At 36.5% G+C, this 22466-nt stretch overlaps 1 protein-coding gene across 3 annotated transcripts in view; it reads left to right on the top strand.

Moving 5' to 3' along the window:
• Positions 1-22466, top strand: part of MACIR (macrophage immunometabolism regulator) — a 93920-nt gene that overhangs the window by 49730 nt on the left and 21724 nt on the right. The window contains exons 1-2 of one of the 3 annotated variants that reach the window (XM_051994994.1): positions 173-378; positions 10907-10996. The gene's annotated coding sequence lies outside the window, so the exon portion shown is untranslated. Of the gene's footprint in view, positions 1-172; positions 379-1379; positions 1463-10906; positions 10997-22466 lie in introns of those variants that run through there. The other 2 variants (XM_051995013.1, XM_051995004.1) reach the window with 2 other exon arrangements.

Genomic DNA, 22466 nt, shown 5'->3' with positions numbered 1-22466 from the left:
ATCTTTGGGGCAGCGACTCTGAGGACGAGGCGGCTGGAGTTGCAGTTTGGGACTAGGCAGGGGGTGCCACCCTTCCTCCGCGCTCCACCCTTCCTTAAGCTCCCGCTCTTTCCCTGCTGGGTGGCCCCACCCCGCTTCTGTTTTGGGCCCGAGAAGGCGGAGCTCTGGGCTCTGACTGGCAGTGTCTCCGCAGCCAGAGGAGGAGGCGGAGACAAGCCTCGGACTGCTGCCGCTGGCGCGGCTGGTGCTGCCGCTTGGCTCCGCTCCTCCAGGGAGGTTCACCACGCTGCTCGGACTTCTGTACCACCTCCCTGCTTCCCCGGCCAGGCCCTGCTCTATCCAGGAGGGCGCTGCTGCCTGTGGGGTTCCAGTACCCAGGTAGGTGACACAGAGATCATGGCGCTTGGAGTTGCCTTTTGTACTGCAAAAAAGGCGGTACGCTTAAGTGCTGGCACCCTCTGCGCCCCCGCGATTCCAACGCATCTCCCCCCCGCGAGCGCAGACTCTCGCTCCTAGGCGGCGGCTAGCCTGGGCCCGGCTTCCCCGGGACTGTTCACTGCAGCTTGGAGGGATCCCGGGCCGCTGCCGGCCCTGCTCCCGCGGGGAGGCTTCGAACCGGCTTCAGCGAGGGAGCGCGCGAGTGTCTGGGGGTGGGGCCAAAGAACCTCTGCCCGCACGGGAGTGGGCGCGCGGGGCATAGGGATCTGATTCTGCAGGGATAAGGGTAGGGGTGTTTCACGTAAGAGGGAGATTACAGTATCGGCGGCCTTGGGGTGGGGCTGGAGGTGTGTGTGTGTGTGTGTGTGTGTGTGTGTGTGTGTGTGTGTGTGTGTGTGTATGTGTGTGTGTGTGTGTGTATGTCCACGCCCGGGTGTGTTCTCTGGGAGTGTGCAGTGGTGCTTTTGAATCGTACCAAATCCTGGGCACTCTCGTTTGAGGTCTATGCGTTTGTGCTTGTGTACGTCTTGGGCCGTGCAAATGCATGCATCCACACTTTTTACGGTCACGCACACATGCCGGTGTGTCCGGGTGTGCAGCGTGTATTTCCGGGGGACCGCTCTGCCTCCCGCTTCGTTTCCCAGCTACACCCGGGTTGCACTTGGTCCCTGCCCTGGAGAGTCTGGGGGAGGGGAAGGGTGACAGATAGTGACTTGTGTGTGGGTGTCTCCCTGTCCTTATCTTGCCCTGCCCCTCCCCTCTCCATTTTCCTCTCCTTACCGTCTTCCGCGGCAAATCTGGGGGTAATGGGGAAGGAGTTCCTGCTACCCTGCCCTCTTGCCCTGTTTGGCCACGGGAAGGAGGACGGGATGGGCCGTGACCTGCTTCCTTAAACTCAGCCTGCCTTGGGGGGCGGGAGAGGGTGATTGTGGGTGGGAGCGCCCTCGAGCCAGAAGTGAAAGTGCCAGAGAGAGGCTGCTGGGGCTGGCATCTCTCCCTGTCCCTTCTGGACTTACCTTGGAAGGTGAGAAAAAAAGGAGAGGCAGTGGGAGGCTAAAAGGGACGTAGACCGCGTATGTTACTGTCGCTATTGTTGAAGCTGTCGAACTCTCTCTGGTGATAGAACCTAAATAACACCGTCGGGATGGAGGGAGGGAGAGACAGACACAGACAGACAGTGTAGCAGGTCGGTAAGGGAATCCCCTTCTAATGCTCTCCCTGCCCCTCTCCTCAGCCCAACATTTTCAGGAATCTTTCCCATCCCAGCTTGCACGAAGCCCCAGTCATTCTATTTCAGCCTCAATGACTTAATGCTTTTTTCACCCTTTCTTTTTAATGTGCCACGTGAGAAGTGGTTAAAGGTACATAAGGAAGGATAGGGGCTGGTAACTTTTCAGTCATTTGAGAGGAAGAAGGAAGGATCCCTGAGATGGTATTTATAACAGCCCCTATTGAAGCTATTTTATCTTAGTCGAAAGGACAGCCTGCCAAGCATTCGTGGCACTGCAGCAAGCCTAAGTTTTACATTCTTTCCCCTCCTCCCCCATACACACACTCGAGCATATACACAGACACACACACATACTCGACCTACCATATGCTGTGGGATTTGTTGATGGTCTGTTGTTTTAAAATTTGCCTATAAAGCTCAGAGACAGAGTGAAGAGAGGACACGTCCTCTTCCACAAGTTTATTCTCATTAATTTTTTTTAACCGATTTAAGTATTGTTAGCAATCCCTCTGCCCCTCTAAAAAACCATTATACTGGATTAATTTTGGGGTTGTGGTTATGAAACTAGACTGGATGTGTCATATTTTAGGTTTCACAGTATTTTATGAAACTGAACATGTTAATAAAATATCTTTTGAAGAAAACAAAATTAAATGTGAACTGAGGTAGTTTTGATTTGTTAAGATTAGATGGGAAGAACAAATTTTTTAGGGATAAAAACCCAAGAGTATTTTTATGCATGCTGGTTTGTGACTTATTTTTCATTTTCAGACACGGGAATTTAGTAGCTACAGCAATTAAGCTCTTTTGCTTATATCCAAAATTTGAAGCTTTTTTTTTTTCCTTTCTGATTTATATCCTGTAAACTAAAATGACAGCAAAACACGAGTGAGGAAAATCTTGAGCAGATTTTTTAAAAGTGTAGCAGATTCTGATTCTTTTTATTTGATAATCAGTATAACATTTTGTTTGATAATCAGTTGTCCTTCAGAACAGATTTGTTGCCAAACAAACAAACAAAACTTCAGATAGACCTGTATTTCCAATTATTGTCAGTCATGTTTGCAGCAGAACTAAATTTCTTTTTCTAAACAAGGATGATTTCATCAATACTAAAAGCAACATTGGTAACCTAGTTTGTAGTTTCAGCAGCATTGAAAAATACTGAATGAAACAATGTTGCCTTTTAAATCATTTTAAGAAGCTTAATATCAAATAACTTTCTTAGTTTGATATCAAAGTATTATTTGTTCAAAGTATCAAAATAATTGAATACCAGACTCCTTAAAATGATTAAAAGTGCATTTTCTTAATAATAGACATTCATGTAACTAGTATTAGAATAATAAATGTCTTGCCTCATTAAATATGGATTGAGTAGTAGGAGTTTTGAAGTTAATTTTTTATGGAATGCAAAATTATTTTCAGAAAAGTTTTATTCTAATTAAACTGAATGCTTACCTTTAAAGTTTAAAAGATTTAAGGTTTCGGGCTTAGAAACATGCTATATTTGATAGAGCATAGTGATTTGAAAGTAACAACCCATATATATGAAGACATTTGTGTGTTTTTTAAAAAAAATTAACCAAATGTTTTTGTCAACATTATTACCTTAGTTGGTGATATTTTGATCCATTTTTCACTTGCTTTCCAAGTTGGTAAAAATTTTAATTAGTCTGAACTGATTTTAGAACTTGTTTAGAGCTATCTTAGAATACTTATACTTAGAACGTCAGAATTTATTTTACAGTTATTTTAGAATTGACCTTTAATTCACTTTTAAATATTGACTAACCTCATAGGTCTTCTGAGTCTTCACTATACTAATATCAATTTTTATGAAAAAAATAAATTTTTTTTGGATCTTAAATTATAATTTGTGTCTTAGCCTCACAGTTTCTATACTTAAAAACTCTGTCTTTTCATAAATCTTTAAATAGTAACAGAATTCATTATCTTATCCTTTTGAGGGCATGTGTGCTGAGTTGGGTATTTGCCTATTTTGAGTACTCTTTTCTGTTAATGTATCCTTATTGATTTCTTAGTGAATGCTTTTTACTTTTTCTCCTGTTTGTAATTTTAAATGGCTCTTTACTTTAATCTTTTTTTTTGGGGGGGGGAGGGGTCGGAGGTGATGATGGTGGTAGTTCTGAACTTCTCTGTCTTAAAATACAATTTAACACCCTGGATCTCAGGAAGCCCTTAACAGGTAGATATATTTGTAATCCATTGATCTTGGAGGGATTGATGTCTGAATTTTGTCTTTTATATCTTTTATTACTTCATCAACATATATGTGGCTATCTTCAGGGTAATATCAATAGCATCTTCTTAGGGAACTTGTACCTTGACTAGCTTTAGGTATGTCTTTGCAGACTTCCCCCCTGTTTCCTAATGGGCTTTGTTTGCTTTTTCAGTTCCACCCCCTTTGCCTTCTGTGCTGTTGTTGATAAATTTCTTTTTCAGGAGTCTGCTTGCTTTTCACCATCTTTAGAATTTTCCATTCTTAGCAGTTTCCAGGATAATGTCACAGTGTTTTATGTCTGCTTCCACATGGTTTATGCATGATTTCTTATAGTTCTGAGCATTAAATCTTATCTGCCTCTCTAGCTATGTCTTTTCTTTCTTTTTTCTTTTTGCATTATTTTACCTAATGCCTAAGGTGCTCTTTCTGCTCCCTACTCCAGGTCATCTTATATCTATTTTGGGGTCATAAATGTTAATTTCTAAGTTAAGAGTGGTGATTATAAAAGTTTTATTGTTCAAGAGTCTTTGAAATGGAAATTAGTAGAAAGAAATGTGTTGGATTTGAAGTCAGAAGGCCTGGAATCAAATTATGACTCTTCCACTTACTGTTTGTGTTATCTTGGTTAAGTCACATTGGACCTCAATTTATTCATCTGAAAAATGAGGGGCTCGGACTAGATAACTTTAGGGTTTCCTCCCAATTCTGTCTGTGATCCTCTAATCATGAAATTTTCTTTTTTTGATGTCAGATGTTTTTTACTTGTCAATGTAACATATTTTACTTGTTTTTATCATAAGTTCACTTTCAGTAGTTATTAAAGAGAAGGAAGGAAATCAGTATTTATAAAATGCCTATTCTGTATCAGGTACTTTAAAGAAATTGTCTCACTTGTTCTGTACAGCAACCCTGAGAAGCAGGTACTATTATTATCACCATTTTATAATTTAGATTCTGTCTTGCCCAGGGTCACACAACTAGTTAGTGTCTGAAGCTTAATTTGAACTTGGGTTTTTCCATCTTATCTGTCCATCATGCCATCTCTGATCAAGACTTTATGGTGTACCTTTATCTATTTACCTTTACCTACTTTTAGAAAGTCACTCTTGGAGAATGTTCATTCTTGTACTCTCCTGTGGTATTTTCAGTAATGTGAAATGTGATCTTTTTAAAAATAGCTGTGTAATGACATATTACTCAGCATTCAGTTACACAGAATAATGAGTCATATCATAAATGAAAAAAAGATGGCGACAAAATATAGAGTGCTCCCTTGGTTTCACTTTGTTGTTTTTTTCTTTGATACTGTGTTCTTTTTTAAGCTGGGTGAGTGAACAATAGGTATAATCTGTTACTATGGTTTATTTGCCATGAAATTACTGACCATTCCCTCTGTTGCCATATACCTTTGGTTTATAGGGTTCCCCCTTGTCTTTTTCCCTTCCTCAAATTATGATAATAGGTCAAGAAATGAGTTGAATATTAAATATTTTATTATAGTCTTTTAAACTATTTTGAATATTCTTTAACTATTTTGAGTAGTCTTCTTAATATTGATAAAATAAGCTTCTGAGAGTTCAAAATAATTAAATTTTTTAGTAATAGATACAACTTTGTAATCCGTTTTGGAATCATTATTTAAAATTCTAATCCTAGAAGTACACAAATTATATAGATCATACTTATAAGGCTGAACAGGGAATTGGGCTAAGGATTACATGGAACTTCTAGAGCAGCATAGTGATTAGGGTTTCTTGATTTTTCTTTTTCCTAATTTGGTTTTTGATTTATGCTATAATTTGGTAATTAATACAAAAACATTTATGATGTGCTCTCCTCCTTCCAGGAGTTTGTAATCTACAGAAATATGCAAAGTATATACTAAGGTAATATGAGACCCATTAATTAAATATTTGTATGTCATTTGGTTGATTTAATACCATGATGTATCATAGTTGTGCTCAATGATAAGATGACTTGATATTTGGAAATCTAAGTTTAAGAAACAGTCACTAAATTTTATGATTATTACTTAAATTTAAATACTAGGAAAAAGTCATTATACCACAGCTTTCCTATACATATAGAATGTAAGTTTCTTGAGAACAGAAAATAAAGTTTTGTTCTTTGAGCTTGATTTCAGGTACTTAGCACAGTTCCTGGAATATAGCAGGAACAAATACTTTTTCATTTGACCATTTCAGAATATGTATTCTCTTTATAAAAGAATTCTGAATACTGCCTTTTTTTTTTTTAACAGAGATAGGAGGAACCTTAAATATTATATAAATACCATTTTAGAATGCTAATAATAGCTAGCATTTACTTAGTGTTTTTAAGGTTTGCAAAGTGTTTTACAAATATTATTTCATTTGATCCTTATAACAATCCTGTGAACTAGGTACTATTTTTAATCCTCATTTTACAGATGAAGAAACTGAGACAGGCAGGGGTCTAGTTATTTACCACCATAGCAAGTAAATTTCAGAGGCCAGATTTGAATTCAGTCTTCCCAACTAATGGCTAGTATTCTACTTCAATACTAAGAAGAAAAAAATATGTATATGTATGTATGTATGTTTTATGCATATATATGTTGTTTGTGTATATATGTCTGTTTATCTAGCAGTCTCTATGTATCCAAAGGGCTTATGATCTCTCCATTCGTGAATGTTTGTGATTTAATACAGAGAAGTTTCTGTTATAAAATTAAGAAAGTCATTCAGTACTTATTATGCAGCTTTTATGTATATGCCCGTGTGTTGGATGTGAACAATAATCAGGATAAATAAGATTTTATTCTTGCCCTCAAGGAACTTATTATAGTCTACTAGAAAAGATAAATGTTTTCACTAATTAGAATTTAAGATAGGTACAAATTACTGTTAAGAGTTCTGAAGAGGCCAACCTCACGGCTGATGGAGCAGGAAATTAGCTAAGTGTCATCTATGTGGAAGAGCTGGGCATTCTAGGATGCAAAGGATTTTAGTGATTGAAAATTGTGGTCAGGGAGAGTCTTCTAAGTAAACATCTTGATGACCCATAAAGTACAAGAGAGGAGACAGAGAGATGAGGTTGAAGAAGTATGTTGGAGGGCCTGGCATTAAAAAAACCCTTCCTACATTGTACCATTTAATTGGGGAGTCATCTTAAAAGGAAGGCTCTAGAAAGAAGAAGGGTGGGGGGGGATTAAAAAAGCCACTTGGAAAAAGAAGGATTTGAGTTAAGTGTTGGAGGAAGCCAGAAAGCAAATAGAATATTCTGATCTTGTAAAGTAATGCGGGTTCCAAGGTTTCAAAGTTACAGTATCAAAAGACTGTAAGTCAGAGGCCAACTGGCGCAACCTTTTTTTACTTTACACATGAAGAAACATAAAAGAGTAAATGACATTACTTTGTGCATATGCTGTAAACAAAATGCCACTTGTCAAGCATACTTTGCCCTATTCTACTTCTGTGATACAGGGACCATGAGGGCCCTTGGCTGCCATCTCTACCTATTGAATGAAGCCCAGATCATTCTTTGGGATCTAGTTAAATGTCATCTCCATAAAACTTTCACTGACCTTCTTTTCTTCCAACTAGATAGAATGAGCTTTCCTTCCTATATATATTTTTAAAAATATTTTTAATTTTAATAATTTATTTTTAAGATTTAAATTCTCTTAATCATTGTTGTTTAGTTCTGCCCAGCTCTTTATGATTCCATGGACATACATGTCAGACCCTTTTGTCCTTCATTATCTCTCAAAGTCTGTCCAAGTATTGTTTCCATGATATTATTTATCCATCTCATCTTCTGCTGTCCCTTTTTCCTTTTGTCTTCAATCTTTCCTAACACCAGGATCTTTTCCAATGAATACTATCTTATTATATGGTCAAAGTATCTAAGCTTCAGCTTTAGTATTTGAACTTTCGATAGCCTGAATTAATTTCTTTAAGTATTAGCTGATTCAATTTCCTTGCTACTTTCAGAGTCTTTTTTAGCACTATAATTCCAAAGTGTTGATTCTGTCATTGACTATATGGACTTTTGTCAGTAAGATTATGTCTCTGCTTTTTAGTTCATATATGCCATAGCTTTTCTTCTGAGGAGCAAGTACCTTTTAATCTCATTACTGAAGTCACTGTTTACAGTGATCTTTGAGCCCAAGAATATAAAATCTGATATTGCTTGCACTTTTCCCTCTGTTTGCCAGGAAGTGATGGGACCAGTTGCCAGGACTTAGTTTTTTTTAATATGTTAAACCTCAAACCAGCTTTTCTACTCTCCTCTTTCACCTTCAAGAGGCTTCTTAATTCCTCTTCACTTTCTGCCATCATAGTGATATCTTTTACTTATCTGAGATTCTTGATATTTCTCGTGACAACCTTAATTCTAACTTTGGCATTTCTCATAATGGACTTTGCACATAAGTTAATAAATAAGATGGTAATATAATAACTTTGTCATGCTTCTTTTTCAACCTTTAGCCAGTCAAACTGTTGCTTCTGGTCCACATACAAGTTGCTCAGGAAACAATTAAGATAATCTGGTGCTTCTTATCTCTCTCTCCCTCCCTGCCTCTTTTTTTCCTTTCTTTCTTCCCTTTCTCTCTCCCTCCCTCCATTTCTTCTTCTCTCCCTCCTGTCTGTAATGTTACTGTATTTATAACTTTTATGTTAGAAGATCTCATGATATGAAGTGCCTAAATGCCATTGATTGTTGCTAAAGTCAAGTTAGAGCAACAACAATATGAGTGCCTATGGCTAGACACTGTTAACTGCTGACATTACCAAGAAAGGCAAAAATATCGTCCCTGCTCTCAAGAAACTTCAGTTCTGATGGAGGAATCCACAAGCAAACTACTATGTAAATAGAAAATATATGCAGTTTAATTGGGAGTCATTTCAGAGGGCAGACATTAGAAAAGGGGATTTGGAAAAGAAAGGAATATTTAAGTTGTGGGTTGAAGGAGGTAAAGACAAGGAGGGAGAGCATTTCCAGGCATGGAGAAAGGCTATAAGTTGAGAGATGGAATATTCTGTGAAGAATAAGGAGGCAAGGAAGGTATTCAAGTTGTAAAAAGACTGGAGAAATAAGAGGGAGTCAAATTGTGAAGCTATGCAGGGGAATTTGGGAGATGTTAAAAAAGTAATCAGCCTTTATGTTGTATCTTATCACTAAAGGGAGCACTGGACTTTATTGTGTTGGGATGATATGGTCAGATCTATGTTTTAGAAAGTTCATTTTGGCAGCTGAATGTTTGATAGACTCTAGGCAAGGAAATCAAGCAGCAGCCTACTGCAGTAGTATAGGTATGAGATCATGAGGGCCATGGTGGTGACTATATGAATGGAAAGAAGGGGACATCTATGAATGATGTTGTAAAGATAAAATCAAAAAAAATTTTTTTAAAGTTATTTTCAGTCATATCTGACTCCTTGTGAATTTGGGATTTTCTTGACAAAGATAATGGAGTGGTTCAACTGATTTTACAGCTGAGAAACTGAGACAAAAAGAAGGAAGTGATTTGCCTATGGTTACTTAGACAGTAAGTGTCTCAGGCCAGATATGACTTTATGAAGATGACTCTAAGCCTATTGTTCTATTCACTGTGTTACCCAGCTGCCATTATAGAATCAATAGGACTTGGCAGAGTATAGTATAATTATAGCAAAGTACAATAAAAGAATGACACATAGTATTTGAACCTAAGTGACTGAAGATTATGGTGTCTCTCAATAGTTATTAGAAAGTTAGGAAGAGGAGATGATATATGTGTGGGGGAGACAATGAATTCTGTTTTGGACTTGAATTTGAGATGTCTATGGGACATCCAGATTGAAATTTAAGTTAAGCAGTTGGAGATTTAAGATTGATGGTTAGGGATGAATAAATAGATGGTGTGTGTGATTATATTAAAATTAAATTTGCTCTGTTGAGAAAAATTGCCCATGTTTAACCAATATTGGATTGCTTGATGTCAAGGAAAGGTGGAAGTGGGGAGGAAAGGAAAAAACACAAGGTTTTGCAGAGGTGAATGTTAAAAACTTATCTTTGCATGTATTTTGAAAAATAAAAAGCTATTATTGTAAAGAAAAATTAAATTTTCCTCAGAATGTTCAACAAACACTTGAAACTCAGTATGTCCAAACAACTCATTACCTTTTCCATAAACCCATCCTCCATGCTTTTCAATTTTTATTTAGAGTACCACCATCCTCTCAGCCACACTGGTTTATAAACTTAGAGTCGTCCTTAATTTCTCTCTTTCCTCAATCCTACCATATCCAAGCCCAAAGATATAATTCTTTTTTTTTTCTCCTTTTCCTTGTTCCTTAAAAATATAACAATGAAATCATATGTGGGTAGAAATGCACTTTGGGGAGTTTTGCTGAATCTTAAATTGTTCTAAGAGATGATACTACCCACCTACCTATTTACACACACACACACACACACACACACACACACTTATATGTAGAGATGGTAGAAAACATCCAGTGCTTTTATTGTTTTAAAAAATTACAACTTTTCTCCTTATTTCCCAAGTGTTTGACAATCATTGTTTATTCCTCATAATAATCTCCTGAAGGGGATTATAATTGCTTACATTTCACTGATAAGGGGGAGAGACATAGAAAAGAAAATTGTATGAATTCACAGAAGGATCAGGATATTATAGCCAGCAATTAATCTCCAGATTTGAACTCTTATCCTTTTATTTAGACTAGTTAGCCTTTCTGAATCTCCACCAGGATTTTTTTTTAAATAGTGCACAAAAACTAGCACTTTAAAACTTTTGTGTTTTCCTTTAGTTCAATGAACTCAAAACTTTTGTAATTGAATGAATTGAATGCTAAAACCTCTATAATTTGTACCCTCTCTTGATAAGTTATAGTCCTGTTATTTTGTTTTACATTTACAGATTGTGTGTGGCTTTGCAAATTGTAACTTAGAATTTTTGGGGAGGTTTAAATTAATGGTTTATTTTTATATTTCATGTTCAGGATCTGGAGAATAGAAAGAAAATTAGTATGCCTGTGCTCTCTTGGGACTCACTGGAAACTATACCGTGACATCTGCTGGGATTTAGTCTGGTGAGTCATATTTTTACCTTTTAAGTGCTTGAGCAAAAACATAGTTCTATCATATATTCTGAGATATCATAATTAAAGATAAAACTAAAATGTGACATTATTGCAGATATGCCATCATACAGTATTCTGGAAGTTTTTTTTTTTAATGTATTAAATGCTTATAATTATAATATTGTAACTAGTTTGCTTTAATTTTTTTCACTCTGTAATTTTGATATGTACTATTTTTGTGTCTTTAAAGTAGCTAGTGTCTTGTGGAACCATATTTCAGAGTACAGCAATTAATGATATTGTGGCTGTTTTTGAGCTTAAACCTTTTTCAGGGGGATAAAAAAAAAATTTCCCATTAGTTTCCCAGTCAAAGTTTTGTGAAATAGTTTTGTGGAAACGCTGATTTTAAATAATGACATGTTGAATGGTTAAATAAAATCCCAAGGTAAATAGATGACTAAAAGAGTCATCATTCTCAGTCATTTATACATATATTAGGATTTAGAAGTCCCTTTCATCATGATTTAAAACATTAAAAATAAAGTACATTCCTGTACTCTTTCCATCATGTTGTTAGTGTGTCTATATTAAGACAACTAAAGTGAACTTGTGCAGAATTATTAGTCTCTTTATATTATATCATACTGTTTATTGAAGTATTTCACTTGACCTGAGATTTGCAGGTCACTGTTTAGAACCACTTAGAGTTGTTGTCATAATCCTTGAGCAGAGCAGCTTAGTAAAAAAAACACTACCCAATTATTTAGCAGCAGACTGATGAAGAGGTATAAGATATAAAAGCTACTTAAGACAGATATAGCTTAACATAATTTTTCATAATGTATCAAGAAAATAAAGGAGTAAAATTTCATTTTAAAAAAGGACAAGAAAGCAATTGCAAATGGAAAGCATCCTTATTAAATCTTCCTTGATTGACTTTTGTATTTGTGAACAATATACTGGAATACCTTCTTTTTCCATCCAATCCCAAAATCAGACTTCTGTGAATTTCAGATTTCTGAAACTCAATATCAATAAATATTTGTTGAGTGCCTTCTATGTACCAGGTAGTGTGCTAGTTTTGGGAGATACTAATAAAAAAGTTAGTTTGTTTTTTGTGCTAAAGTAACTTACATTCTAATGTAATGGAGGTGAAACAAGAAAATCACACAGAAGTCAATACAAAGTATATACAAAAAGGGTCATTTTTGAGGGGGGAAATTAAGACTAGGAAGGGTAATGTTGCTAAAAGCCTGTGGTCTCAAAGGAGGTAGCACTTGGTCTGTGGCTGGAAGAAAGACAGGAGTTCCAAAAGGTAGAAATAAGGAGGGAAAACATTTTAGGAATTGAGGAGAGGCCTATGCAAAGACACATAAATAAGAGATGGAATGTAGGGGGCACAGTAAGACTACTTTGGTTGGGGAAAATGTATTTATGAAGAGAACAATGTACATTCAATCTGGAAAGATAACCTGGAGCCTTAATGTAATGGATTTTAAGTGCCAGACAGAAGAGTTTATATTTTATCTTAAAGGCAATATGGAACTGAAATGATCAGGAGAGTGACAGTCAGATATGTGCTTTAGGGATATCGATTTTATAGTGCTATGGAAAATAAATTGGATAGGGGACTCATCAGAATGGGAGAACAGTTAAGTCATTATAGTATGGATGAAAAGTGTTGAGGTTCTGAAATAAGGTGGGTGTTGTATGAGTACAGAGAAGGGTGTAAGTGCAAGAGTTGTTAAAGAGATATAATTGACGAAACTTGAGAACTGATTGAATTTGGAAGATGAGTGAGATTGAAGAATCAAAGAAAACTCCCAGGTTATAAACCTGAGGTGACTAGAAACACTTGAATGATAGGACGATAAGGGAAAGGTGACTTCTCTTTTGAAAATGAGTTTGAGAGACCTGTGGAATACCTGGATAGATGTGTCTTTAAGTAGTTGGAGATGAGGATTTGGGGTTTAAAAGGGGAGGATGAGGGCTAGATAGATTGTTTTGGGAGCCATCTGCATAGGGATAATAGTGGAATCCATGGGAAATGATAATCTCATCATATAGAAAGAGAAGGCTCCAAAACAGAACTCTGGGATATACATAAGGATGGGAGCTGTATTATAATCCTCCAGTGGAGACCTTGAAGGACCAGACAGGATGAAAGAGAACCATGACAGTTCAGTTTTATTAAAGCCTAGAGAGGAGAGAAAATCCCAAAACTAAAAGGCTGATTAATGGTATTAAATATATAGGAAACAAGGACAATTATGGAGGAAAACAAGGAAAAAGCACACCTGCTCTTCTCTTGCCTCCTTTTCTTTCCTTTTCCTTTTCCTTTTTTAAAAAATAGTAATAAAGAGATCATAATTGATCTTGGGAGACAGTAATATAAAAAAGTGGTGGAAATAGAAGGTATATTTCAAAGTGAGTGAAATGTGGGAAAGTGAAGGCAAAAAGTATAGAGGATAGTTTCTAGAAGTTTGGCTGTAAAAGGCAGGTAAGATAGAATATGATAGGTTGATGAAATGCTTGGATCAAGTGAAGGTTCCTTAAAGATGCGGGAGATCTTGACATCTTTGAAGGTAGCAAGGAAGGAACTAGTAGATAAATGGAGTAGAAAATTGGGGAGAGAGAAAGAATGGTTGAATGAGAGCAGTTTGCTAAAGGGTATGAATGGGGAAGAAAGCAAGGGCACCATTAAAGGGTTAGTTTTGTGGAAGGTAAGGACTATATTATCCTCTGAGATTGGAGTAAAGATGGAAAGGACTAGGGGATAAAACAGGTAATTTGAAGTGTGGAACTGGGAAAGAGAATGAGGTTAGGATGTATAGCCTCAAATTATTTTAGTAAAGTATGAGATGAGGTCCTTTTGGAGGTGGTAGTATAGGTTGTTGAGAAGAGAAGATCTGTGGGGACATCAGTGGATTAGCATGCAGCGGTGAAGTTTCAGATTAATTTTTAGTGGCCTTAAGTCAAAATGGCATTGTGACTCCCTAGAAGGATTTAATAGTATTTGAACAGGGAAGAGAAGGTAGATGATTTGGAATAGTGTAAAGATTGAGTTGAATAGGTATGACCAATAATAGGATAATGGATCAAGGAACATATGCAATTGAACTTATTACTAAAGATCAAGATTTGATGGTGTGAGAACTGAAAAGATAGGATATTGACTAAAGATTTCAGAGTTTTGCTTATAGAGATAGAGCATCTCTGGGTGATGATGACGTCAAGGGTTTGGCCATCTCTGTATAGCTGAAATGGAGTGAAGTAAATAAGTGTCAAATACTACTGCAGATCATAGGGATTGAGAGACCTGGAAAGCAAGAATCTTTGTGTGGATTCTGTATTGAGAACAAGCCAGATTAAAATCTATTACACATAAGGATAGTCTGTCATTTAGTTAGCAAGCATTTATTAAGCATCTACTATATACCAAATAATGTGTAAGTACTAGAAATAGAAAGGACAAAAGACAATCTGTATTCTCCAGGATTGCGTAGTCTAATGGAAGAGATAACATGCAAACACTTAGGTACAAACAAGTTATGTATAGGGTAAATTAGAGATAATTAACAGTGGGAAGGAATTCAGATTAAGAAAGATTGATGAGAAATGACTTACATGTTTTGATAAATAATAACTCTAAGAATCTAAGATCTGGACCTGGAGTTGTTCCCATTCCCCCTGTTGATCCCAGCATCAGGATATGAGAGAAAGTACACCTGTTTCAGAAAAGGGAACTTGGACTGTGATATCTTCAGGAAGCTAGGTTTCTGTGATTACTAGGAGATAGAAAGAATGTGAGAGGAAGAAGTCTAATATGTTAGTTAAAAATAGAATGAAGGTTCCATAAGAATAATGAAAGTTGACAGCTGTCTTGGTTAGGAATTTTAGAGGGCTAGGGCTACCACAGTCATTGATGAGGGAGTGTGGAATGTGATTGAGAGAAAAGAACTTGTTTCAGAAGCCTTAAGTCTAGAATCACAAGGGTTTAAAGTGGAGTCACAGGGCATTAGATTATCATGCCCTTTATAGCAGTAAGGGCACATTTTATCTTATTGTTTTCTGAGTAAGAAGTAGAAAGTGTGTGTGTATGTGATGGGAGGTGGGAGGTATAGGACTGGCAAGATGGCCTTCTTGCCCTGATAGAATAAAGGTTTATTTGAGATTAAATATACTCTTTGATTAAGCCAGGGAAACTCTGCCTCTTGCAAGACTGAAAGCTTAGTGGATTCATTTCTTATGGTGGGAGTGATGCTATGTAAACCTACCTCCATAATTTTTGGAGGACCCATAATTTCTGAGGGACTCTACTTTTGTAAGTGAGAGATGGATGGCAAAGCAGAGCACAGATGGCCATGCTGGCTAGGCTTTGGTGTCCTGATGTTAGATGAGAAGAAGCTTGCTATGATGTGGAGATGAGGTTTGGTTTGCCTATAGACTGATCAGTAACAGGTGCAATGCTACCATAAGACATGGACCAAAACTCAGAAGGAATCTAGGAAACCTGGGTTTCTGTCCTGGTTCTGCTGCTTGATATCTGTACAACCCTGGGCTTTCTTAGGTTGTCTCATCTCATGGGTTTCATTTTTATCATCTACAAAGTGAAAGGATTGAGACTGGATAATGTGGAAGATCCCTTTTAGGCCTAAATTTCATAATCCTATAAATATAGAAGTTAAAAAGGCTTTTGAATAACCTACTTAGCTGTTGTAAAGCCTTTTATTTGTTTTTCAGGCGAAACCCCTTGGTCCTGTTCAGAGACCTCCTTTTCTTTCTTCATTACCACTTCCAACAAGTTTGATTTCTTAGCCCATAGAGGATTCACACTAGCAAGTTGTGGGCTAGGATGGCATGAAGGGAATAACATGTGATTTGTTTACAATTGCTGTCTTAATTTCCTTTTTCTCTTATTCTTCAACCCAGTTTGGATACCTACCTCATCAATCACCTGAAACTATTTTTTCCAAAGTTATATTTTAACTGCCAAATCTGATGGTCTATTCTCAGTTCTGTTAATCATAAAGTGTTTTTTGCATACCTGCTATGTGCCAGGGATTGTGTCAAATGCTGGGGATAGAAATGCTTTAAACAAACAAATAAACAAACAAAAAAAAACAATCTTGCCGATAAGAAGTTTATAACCTAATAGAGCAAGACAACACAAAAAATCAGTGGGTGACTAATTCAAGAAGTCTCAAAGTTGAATATTCAGATCGGAAATAAGGAGATGTTTGAGCTGAACTCCTTTCTTAAATGAAGTTTTGGAGTCCCCACTTTCTTAAGCCACCTCCTGTGGTTGACATTGTTGACTCATCCTCTCCTTGTACAATACTCTCTTTCTCTCTGAGTTTTTGTGAGACATTACTCCCTCCTAGTTTATTGACCACTCCTTTTCAGTTTTCCCTTGTTGGTTCATCACATTCTCCTATGCTTTGTCTTGGGCTTTCTTCTATTTTGGGTGTTATAGTGAATCAGAGCACTGGACTTAGGGTCAGGAAGACCTGAGTTCAAATATGCCTCAGGCATTGTTTGGGAAACTTATGAGAACCTCTCTGGGATTCGTTTTTCTCATTTGTAAATTATAATGAAATATAAGAGAAACGTAAAGATTAACCTTAAGGCACTCCTATTAAAGTTAAACTATTATATATGAATGTTATTTTAAGCTGCCATCATTACTAAGATAGTTTGAAAGAAAGGTTAGGGTTGAGTTGTGTAATATGGATTGATTCTAAACAATAAAATTGGGTAGGAAAAGGTAAAAGAGAGCAATTCTCTCATAAAAATGGGGCATGAAATGAAGAACTAGTATAGAGAGCAGGTGGGGATAGAGGGCTTGTAATGTTGGAATCTTACTCTCATCTGGGTTGAAGAGGAAAAACCGTGCACATCTGGAGGGTGTGGAAGTCTCCTGAACATGTAGAGAAATAAGAAAAGTGGGGACAGGGTAAGCACTTTTAGAACTTTTAGACTTTTAGAAAGGTGTATAGATTAACATTGGGGGAGGGAGATAAAGGAGGGACTCTCAAAGGGGTGAATAAAATAAGGCATGATGAGGATAAGGAGAGAAATTAGAGGCTGAGATTAAGGGAAATTTACAAATAATCATTATAACCTTGAATGAGAATGGAATAAATTCACCTATAAAACAGAAATAGCAGAATGGATTAAATATCAGAATCCAACAATATGTTGTTTACAAGAAACACATTTAAGAATGACAGTTAAAATGGAAGGTTGGAGTAGAATTTATTATGCAACAGGTAATGCAAAAAAGGCAGGGATAGTAATTAGGATCCAAGATCAGAAAGAAAGCAGAAAATTGGGGAAAGAATTTGATAGTTTCTCAGAAAAAAGTCTCATCTCACTTACAGACTTTTCAAATCTATAAAAATATGTCTTTCCCTAATTGGTCAATGGTGGAAGGATATCAACAGGCAGTTTCCAATGAAGAAATCAAAACAATTTGTAGTCATGAAAAAATTCTCTAAATCATTATTGATTAGAGAAATACAACTTAAAACAACCTGGAGGTAACATCTATCAGATTGGTCAAAATGATTGAATGAAAAAATGACAAATATGGGAGGAGATGTGGAAAAATTGGGACACTAATAATTCATTCTTAGTAGAATTGTGAACTGATCTTACAATTTTGGAAAACACTCTGGAATTATGCCCAAAGAGTTATTAAACTGTCTATATCCTTTGACTCAGCAATGCCACTACTATGTCTATTTCTAAAGATGATTAAGTAAAAGAATCTATGTATTCTAAAATGCTTACAGCAGCTCTCTTTGTGGTGGCAAAAAATGGAAATTGCAGGGATGCCCAAAAATTGGAGAATAACAAGTTGTGGTATATAATTGTGATGGAATACTATGCTTTAAGAAATGATAAGTTCTGTGATCTTGGAAAAACATGGAAAGACTTGCATGAAAAAAAGAGTGAAATGAGCAGAATCAAGGGGACATTATATATAGTAATATTGTTTTAAGGATGCCTATGAGAGAATGTCATTTTTGCTATTAAAATTACCCAAATTAACTATAAAGGATGTATGAAGAAAAGCACTCTTTGCATCCAAAGAAAAAGCTGATAAATAGAAGTCTGAGTAGAATAATTTTACACACGCACATATATGCACATACACACTCTATTTGTGTCTAATGATAGCCATCTCTGTGGTGGGGAGGAAGGGAAGGAAGGAAAATCAAATGAAAAAAATTATATGATAGCTTTATTATATATTTTAAAGGAACAATGGCTTGTACATAGTAGATTTGCAGTTTCATATGCACTAATCTTTTAAAAAAAAAAACACTATGTTATGGAAATGCTTGTTTTAATCCACAAATTAAAAATGGAAAAAAAAGAGAGGGTTAGTCTTAATGATTTGCAAAGTCCTTTCTAGTTCTAAATCTGTAATCCCATGATCTCTTTGTACCCTTTGGGTTTCTTTCTCTTGGGGTTTGTTTTCTTCTGCATGTGTTTCTAAGATATATGTGTTCAGCCCCAGTCTCTCCCCTTAACCCTGGCATCACATTACCAGCTGTTTATTGAGCATTTCATAAGGAGTATCCTGGAAACATCACAAACTTTAAAAGTGTAAAATGGAACTTGTCTTTTCTTTCAGACAGTGTCTTTTTTCTGTCAAAAGCCCTATCCATTCTTCTATTCTGCCTGGTTCATGAGTCAGTGCTGTCCTTAATTACTTGCCTCACATAGCCAATCAGTTGTTAGATCTTGCTGTTCCTATTCCCTAGAACACCTGTCTCATGCTTCCTCTTATCATTTTATCCATCATTGCAATGGTCTCCTAATTGGCATCCTGCCACAATTCTTTCACCACTCATATTCATCCTCTACTGCTGTTGCCGTAATATTTTTCTTAGGTGCATATCTGACTGTAACTTCCTGATTCAGTAAATTCCGATGGCTCCCAGTTGCTTCTAAAATCAAATAGGATCAGAGGGTCATAGATTTTAGAATTGGAGGAACTTAGTAATCATCTAGTACATCCTCTTATTTGATAAACTGTGGCAAAGAGATTCTTGCTGAAAGTTATAAAGATAGTAGTACAACTATGATTCAAACATACATGTTCTGATTCCAAATTCATTATTTTCTGATTATATAAATTTGTCTTTCTACATACTCCTTTTCTGCACTCTACTGTGTGGCCAAACTTGCCTTCTGTCCCATGTTCCTCATGGATCATCTCCATTCCTTCACATAGATCATTCTTCTTACTTGCAAGCCATCTCCTAATCTCTGACTTAAAGGATTTTTTACTTCCTTTAAGAGACAGTTTAAGCACAACCTTCTACAAGAATCTTGACATCATCTGCTGTTACTGCCATTCCTCCCTAATTATCTTGTATTCATTCTCTGTATACCTCCTTTGTTAGGATATAAGATCCTTGAGAGTAAGGGTTCTTTCATTTCTTATCTTTGTATAATCTTCAGCATCCATCCTCTAGCATGATGCTACTTGTTGTACAATAGGTGTTTACTAAATGCTTGTAAAATCTGGGCTGGAAAGATCCTCAAGGTTTCTGGCCAAAATGGAAGTGTTTGCTATTTACATTCACTCTGAATATATTAGGTCCCAACTATGACCAACTGGGGGCTTGCCCTGGGTCAATCAGTGTGGAGACTCACTGTGATTTGTGTTTTACACATGCCCTAAGAAAGAAATGTAGCCAGAAAACCCCGAGAGGTGAAAGAGGCCATTCTTTGCTGCAATTGCTACCTAGACTTTATCACTGAATGGGTATGGCTTCAGTGTCAAACTAAGACCTGTTAAAGACCATAACATAAAAAGACCAAGGTCTCCTACTGTATCCAAGGCCATCTCCAGTTATCCTGTATCTATACCTGGCCACTGGTCTCAGAGGATTCTGGAGGAAGAAGTGAGGCAGATGACCCTGAATTGCCCTCCCTCACTTAAATTCAATTCACTTTCATGTCATGGCATCATCTCCCTGATATTTGGGTCAGTATTGGAATTGTTATTCATAAGGAAAACATCAAGTTGGCAGTATGTTAGGTTGTGCATTATGCTCTATTTAAGAAAAGAGGTAGGTGCATAATTCATTTTAGATATATTTCTATAAATGCTTAAAATAAAAAATGTTTCAATACTTGAAGGGATCAGTTTTAATTGCTCTTTGAGGGATAAGTTACAGCAGAAAAATTGAAAAATCTTAATCTAGAAGTTAGCAGTTGTTTAATTATTTTCAAGCATATCTGACTCTTTATGAATACATTTTAGGGTTTTCTCAGCAAAGATATTAGAGTAGTTTACCATTTCTTTCTCCAGCTTACTTTATAAATGAGGAAACAGGCATATAGGATTATGTGATTTGGCTAGGGTCACACACTAAAAAGTGTCTGAGATCAGATTTGAACTAAGAAAGATGAGCCTTCCTGACTCGAGGCCCAGCATTCTCTCTTCCAAGGCACCTAGCTGCCTAGAGTTAGTAAACCTAAGTTCTATTTCTATTTCTACGACTAATTACTTAGGTAACCTTGAGTAAATCACTTCACTTTATCTGGGCTTGATTATCCCTTGATTATCTCTTTCTAGCCTGACCATTCAGTCCTGGAATCCCTAGGGCTTGAGCAAACTGATTCTAGGCTAAATGCTTCCTTTAAATAGATTTATTTTTTTTAATGTTAGATTTTCAATTTCCCTCTTCCCTGCCTCTCTCCAACCCATTGAGAAGGGAAGACATATGATTGATACTTATTAAACATATTAAGTCATGGGAAACATTAATTTTGTTTTAAAGGGCATTTGATGACATCTTAATGACTTGTTCTCAGTTATTCCTTATTCTAATATTTAGGGTTATAAGTCATTATAAACTTATACCATACTTTTTTTATGTTGGGTCTACTTGACATATTTTTACTTTGGGGGCAAAAACATGTCAATGGACATGAAACAGTTTAAAAAAAATTCTAGAATTAAATTCATTAACATGTATGATGGGGAAAGGTGGCTTATTTGTGCCTATCAAGAAATGTCTTGTAATAGGTGTTAAACACATTGATGATTTTTAGATCTCATTGAAGCAGTTTTCTTTCCTTTAAAAAAATTTTAAATAGTACTTTATTTTTCCAAATACATGCAAAGATAGTTTTCAACATTTACTTTTTTTTAAATAACTTTTTATTGACAGAACCCATGCCAGGGTAATTTTTTTACAGCATTATCTCTTGCACTCACTTATGTTCCGATTTTTTCCCTCCTTCCCTCCACTCCCTCCCCCAGATGGCAAGCAGTCCTTTACATGTTAAATAGGTTACAGTATATTCAGCATTTACTTTTGCAACATCTTCTCTTTCAAATTCTCTCCCTCCTCCCTTTTCTCCCCCAATACAGCAAGCTATCCAGTATAGGTTAAACATGCAATTCTTCGAAACATATTTCCATTTTCATCATGCATGCAGGGTATATTTTCAAAGTATTGCTGTTTATGTCAGAAACATAGGACACATGAGCATTTATGACTATGTATTAAGGTGTATTCATTCCACACAAATCCTGATTATTGCCTCTTGATTGTGCTGGGCCTAACACATACGGTTCTACAATTTATAATTGCTATAATTGGAACAATTTAAATTGTTTTACATAGAGATGCCAAAATCTGAATTATTTATGTGCTCAACAGGCCTTTATAAAAGCCTTATTATGTGCCAGGCACTGTGCTAAGCACTGGGGATATAAATACAAACAGAAGTAAAGAGAGACCCTGACCTAAAGGTGCTTGACTCCTAATGGGGAAAGGTAACAGTTAAAAGAAAACTGAAATGTTGGGAAGGTTGATGATGGAAACTAGGTAATTAGTGCAGGGTCCAGAAAAAGTTCAAAGTCAAGTCTGGAGAAAAATGAGACTTGTCTGGCCTCTGGTACACCTTACTTAAATGAAGGTTCTAGGAGGAACCTAGAATTTAGGGGTGTGTGTGTGTGTGTGTGTGTGTGTGTGTGTGTGTGTGTGTGTGTGTTTGTGTGTGTGTGTATACACACTTATACGTGTGGATAATTGTTGAGTTGTTCATTTGTGTCTCATTCTTTATAGTTGTTGAACTGTTCATTCATATTTGACTCTGATCCCATGGATATAGCACATCAGGCCCTTTTGTCTTCTACTTTCTCTCAAAGTCTGAACAAATTCATGTTTATTATTTTCATGATATTATCTATCCATCTCACTTTCTAATGTCCCTTTCCCTTTTGCCTTCAATCTTTTCCAACATTAGGGTCTTTTTCAATGAATTCCATCTTTTCATCATATGGTGAAAATATCTAAGCTTCTGCTTCAGTGTTTGACCTTTCTGTGGATACCCCAAATTCTTTTCTTTAAATGTTGAATGATTCAATCTCTTTATTGTCAAAGGGTCTTTCAGAGTCTTCTGTTATACCACAATTACAAAACATCAATTTTGTGGCACTCAA

This window comes from Antechinus flavipes, chromosome 1 (assembly GCF_016432865.1).
Source record: "Antechinus flavipes isolate AdamAnt ecotype Samford, QLD, Australia chromosome 1, AdamAnt_v2, whole genome shotgun sequence".
Classification (NCBI taxonomy): domain Eukaryota; kingdom Metazoa; phylum Chordata; class Mammalia; order Dasyuromorphia; family Dasyuridae; genus Antechinus; species Antechinus flavipes.
Note: the sequence above shows the minus strand (reverse complement) of the source record. Positions and strands in the feature narration are given on the sequence as shown.